At 49.4% G+C, this 5,310-nt stretch overlaps 1 protein-coding gene across 1 annotated transcript in view; it reads left to right on the forward strand.

Moving 5' to 3' along the window:
* Positions 1 to 526: 526 nt before the first annotated feature.
* LOC102388796 (phospholipase A2 inhibitor and Ly6/PLAUR domain-containing protein-like) overlaps positions 527 to 5,310 on the forward strand; it is a 17,753-nt gene continuing 12,969 nt past the window's right edge. Inside the window, exon 1 of the mRNA XM_025216462.1 lies at positions 527 to 1,582. The gene's annotated coding sequence lies outside the window, so the exon portion shown is untranslated. The remainder of the gene's footprint in view (positions 1,583 to 5,310) is intronic.

Here is a 5,310-nt window from a genome sequence, read left to right on the forward strand (position 1 = left end):
TATATAATATAATATATATATTCATGTTATAAAGATAATACCATATATTAATATGGCATTAATATGTTGTTCTAATTATATAACATGTCTATATTAATGCTAGAGTAATATATGTTGTTACTATTATTATATGTTAATATTAAATCTATTACAACAAATTATATTGCATATATTATGTTGACATACATATACATATATGCATATTGTCACAGGGAAAAACAAAAGGGAGGACCCCAAAGGGCCAGGGGGGAACCCCGGGAACAGGAATCCTCAGAAGGGAAGGGAGGAAAAGACAAAGGTGAAGGGGAATACTCACCCGCAGCGGAGCCCGCAGCGAAGTCAGAACACGAGGAGGAGCCCGTGAGGATTGTCAGCCACGCCTTTATACAGCTGCAGCCAGCCGGTGATGTCAGTGGCGATCGCCAGCCGGAGGAAATAAAACGGGCCGCCGGCGAAGAGGCAGGAGGCAGACGGACACCAGCAGGAGCACCAGCCAGAGGGGTCTCTCTAAAGCTCCTGAGGGAGGCCATTTCCCCCCACGGGGAAGGATCCTGCAGCACTCGCTGCAAGCCAGAGACTGCTGGCTGCAGCAAAGAGACCTGAGAGCTAGAGGTGGCTCCTCCCGACCAGAAGCCCAGAGAAAAGGGTAGAGGGGCACGGAGAGACCCTGACGCCAATGACTGCAGCAGAGGGGCTGGAGGTGCCGATGCATCACCTGGCGCCAGACCAGGTGGGACCGTTGAGGGCATCAGGGAAGCCGAAGAGGTGCACCAAATGGGAGACAGGAGGCCAGGGCAGTACGAGAGGCTGCGAAGCACGGACCTCGGCAGCGTTTCGCCGATCCTGTGGGTAACAGGAGGACAGGTGTCTACTGAAGGACCACAGGGGGCCCAAAGATATAGAAGGCTGGGCGACGAGGGAGAGGAATTGTGGTGGAGACCACAGGATATCACGGACATATACAGGGCCTAGCATTGTCCCATAGGGTCAGGGGCGGGTTGGTAGTGACTCGGTCAAGGGGGCCTGGCGGGGGGATGGTTGGATCCTTTAGAGTGTGTCAGTGAGTTTTTTTGTATTTTGTGTTTCCCACTTTTGGAGGGGTTGAGCATCAGGGCTCGTGGAGCCTGATTGTTATGAAGGCCTCAGGGTCAGTGTTAGCTTTAAGGAAAGGCAGCGGCCTTGTGGCCTGGGGAGGATACCACAGACTGCCAATGCTTTCAGCAGGGAGACTCACCCCTCCCACGAAAGTAATCAGGGGCTCAACGCTCAGGAATCTGGCCATGAGGATAGCAATGACCCACCAAGGCTGGGTGTAAGAGCGAGGTAGAGGGGAGGTGGAGCTTCTGTGAGGCTGCCAGATAGACGTTCTGCCATCGAGGGACTCCGAGTGGTTTGACCCTCCACTGAAATAAGATTCAAAGTCGTGGCGGGTGAGACTGGGGAAGACCACACTGGAAATGAACACCTACTCGATGGACTACCATGGACGGTAAGGCGGACACCATCGAACATTCGGACCAAAGCTGCACGTGACTGGATGTTCGAGGCCAGGCGGGCACACATATGTATATATTATATACACGTATGTATGGGTAAACATAATTACATGTGTATGTATTATGTGTGTCTACATAGACATAATAACATAATTACAATTCATAGAAATGTAAATTAAGTAACACAGATGATAAATTACATAGTGGTATATTAGTTGTATTAATATTAGCATAGATCCCGCTGTTGTGGTGCAGAGGTAGAATCTTTGTTGGCCCTGTGGAGACCCAGGGTCAATTCTCAGACATGCACATAATTACAGCCATGGAGGCACCAAATTTCTGGCCTTTGGATTCAGTCTCCATGGTCTAAAGTGGGGATTTAAGATCTGGACAACCTCCACTCCTCTATACTCTGACCTAGGCATATGTGTCAAAGGTCCTGGTGGCCTTGCACGCATACACCCTGATCCAGAAGGATTGATGGTGGTGTACTACTATTGGTATAGGCTAAATAGGCAATTTATCATTTAGAATATCCAATTATTATAACTATAAATGAATATGTAACATGCACATTATTTTGCTCCTTTCATATGGTTGCTGAGGTGCTTTGTTTTGTGCTATGGTCGACTGGCATCAGAATAAATTTAAAAGTGATAAAGAAACCCCTTCATTTTGACTTTCTCAAAATGAAGAAGGCCATTTGGCCTCTTGGTTGGCTTTTCCATCCAAAACTTCACCCAAACCAGTGAGATTCGAGGCAGCATATGGGTGCCAATGGTTTTCTGACTGAAGTTAGTTTCATTGGGAGCCCTTTTGCAGCCACCCCTATTGGCCAATAGATGTCCCTGTTGACTAGAAACTACCATCTCCAATGAAGTTTTGTTTTGAGACCTGGCTGGGAAAAGGTTGTTTTTTATTTACTCTTCTCAACCCTGAGAAACAGCCTTGCTGCCAAGAGCTGGGCACGAAGCCATGAGCTGAAACTGCAGCAAGGCAGATCTAGATTAAATTTCAAAGGGAAACAGATAAAAAATCCTTGTTACTGGAACAGCAGGGCAGTGGAAAAAGTTGTGGAAGGGGAGTGGTGGTATCTCCTTCTGGGGGTTGAATGAGGGACCTTTAGAACTAAACAGATGTGCCCCTCCTCTAGAAGCTGAAACAATGCAGGGCTGTAATGCTCACTCTGTGTTGGGTTGACTAATCAGGGGAGGACAACCTGTGGCTTGGGCAGCCTCTGTGTGGCATGCAGCAGGTTGGAGAGGGGGGCAAGAAACACAGAGGTAGGCAGCAGAAAGCAGAGCACCAGGTTGGGCAGGGAGCCTAGGGTAGGAGCAGAAAGCAGAGCTATAGATTTGGCAGGCGGCCTAGGGCAGGGAGCTGAAAAAAGAGCAACAGATCAGGTAGAGGAAATGGATTGGAGTGGCACTCAGGGATGGGCAGGGCTTAATTTGTGACACCTGTCAAAAATGTTGGGCCCCACTGGAGAAAGAGGTTACTGCCAGAGTTCAGAAGAGATCAACGCTCTGGTGGGGACCCTGGCTACAGGCTGGGTTCTTACACGCTGATTTTGATTCTGGCATGAATCCAGAGCCCTCTTCTAGTGGAGTGGGGGCCAGGGCTTGAATCTGCTCTCAGCAACTCTGGGGTCTATCCAGAGACACCTCCCAGTGGCTGTCTATTTGGGGCCAAATGACACAATGTTGGTCTAAGTCAGCAGCGATGGACTCAACATACAACTCCGCATCTTGGAGAAATGAGCAAATTGGTCTCTCTACCGTCTCTCTATCTAGGCATAGTGAGATACTTGGGCATCCTGAAGATGTGGACTACTGGCAGTGTTTGCAACACTGGGGTCACCACAATGATGCTGGGGCCTGGGAACTGGCTGAGGGGAGGTGCTCTGTGCTGCCAAGGGACGAGTGCAATGGAGAGGTAGTGATGTGTATGTGTTCAGGGTTTCATAAGGATCAGCACGTTCCCTTTCCCTTGGGAGGAGTCCTTCAGTTCTTCAGGGGGCACCTCATTGGGAATCACTGGGTTCTTGAGGAGTTCTCCACCCCATAGGGGGAATCCTATTGAAAATTATTGGGTAGGAACCCAATGATTTTCAATCGGATGCCTCCTACATGGGTGGAGTCCTTCAGCTCTGCAAGGGACACCCATTGGGTACCTGAAGGCATCCAGCCCATCAGGAGGTGCTGTATTGAATAGCACTAAGTCTCTGGTGTTGGGATTATTCAAAGATGGTAGGGGTACCTCTCTGACTTACCCCTTCCTTGGTGTGTTTACATACACACTGGTCTCGATCCATAAGCGTGAAGTGGCCCCCAGACCCATCATCAGCTACAGTCCCAGGCAAGCCTTGCCCTTTATTGGGGCCACCCTCTCCCTTGGGTCTTCCTCCTCTCCCTTGTTGCCTACCTGCTGGTGTGGTGACCCACCTGAGCTCCCAGTCTCCTAAGGAAGGCATCATGTCTAGTGGGGCCTCTCTGTCCATGACTTGGGTCTCAACAAGGCTCCTGATTCTGATTTCCTGTACACCTGTATGCCAAGAGAATGACTCCATTGTGATCGGTAGATCCAGATGTGAACCTGAAGTCTCCAAGCTGCAGTGAAATCAGGGTGAGATGGCAAGTTCCCCAGGAGTCAATTTGAAGTCATTCTGGTTAAAGGGGGCTTCTGGATTGGAATCTGATCTTGGTTCTTGTGGCATTAATCCAGACTCAGCTCCTCCTTTCCCAAGAGTTTCCCAAGGCGGGTAAAATGGAAGTGCCTCTCAATTAAAGGTGGTTTGGACCAGAATCCGGTTGTGATCCTTGTGGGGTGAATCCAAAGTCAGGTCCTTACAGCCATTGTGTTCCATAGTGGATACTTATTTGTTTGACACCTCCATATAGCAATGCCAGTAAAATAGTGGGATATTAAACCTGCAAAAAAACCTGTAAAAAAAAAAAAAAAAGAAAGGGGGTCAAGAGGGCGCAAAGGCCCCCATGGCTCACCAAAAGCATCCGGGAACATCTCCGAAAAAAAAGGAGGCGTACACCCGTTGGAAGGGAGGGGCCATCACAAAAGAGGGCTATACCTTGGTAGCTCGGGAATGTAGGGGGGTGGTCAGGAAGGCCAAGGTGGAAATGGAGCTAGGACTAGTGACCCAGATCAAGGACAACAAGAAGTCCTTTTTCAAATACATAGCAGGGCAAAAGAAGGTGCTAGGTAACGTGGGGCCTCTGCAGGACATGCTAGGAAATCTGATCATCTCACCTGATGGTGAAGCTGACATATTCAACAATTTCTTTGCCTCCGTATTTCTGAGGAGGGATCCAGATATCTCCCCCACTGGCACCCCTGAGGGCCCTGTGGGTGGCACACCCAGGCCTAGGGTTAATGAGGACCTTTTCAGGGAACTTCTGGAGGGACTAGCTGTATTTAAATCCACAGGTCCTGATGATCTTCACCCTAGAGTGCCGAAGGTACTAGCAGGGGTCATTGCGGGACCTCTGGTGCAGCTCTACGAGCACTCATGGTGCTCGGGTGATGTGTCAGAGGACTGGAAAAGGGCCAATGTGGTCCACATCTTCAAAAAAGGGAGGAAGGAGGACCCAGGAAACTATAGGCCTATGAGTCTTACCTCGGTCCTGGGGAAGCTTTTCAAAAGAATTATCCTGGGACATGTCCAGGAAGGGCCGGCAGGGGAGGGTATGCTCAAGGGCAACCAGCATGGGTTCATTAAGGGAAGTCTTGTCAAACCAACCTGGTGGCCTTCTATGACCAGGTCACCAAGTCCTTGGATGCAGGTGTCACAGTGGATATA

This window comes from Alligator sinensis, unplaced genomic scaffold (assembly GCF_000455745.1).
Source record: "Alligator sinensis unplaced genomic scaffold, ASM45574v1 scaffold850_1, whole genome shotgun sequence".
Lineage (NCBI taxonomy): Eukaryota > Metazoa > Chordata > Crocodylia > Alligatoridae > Alligator > Alligator sinensis.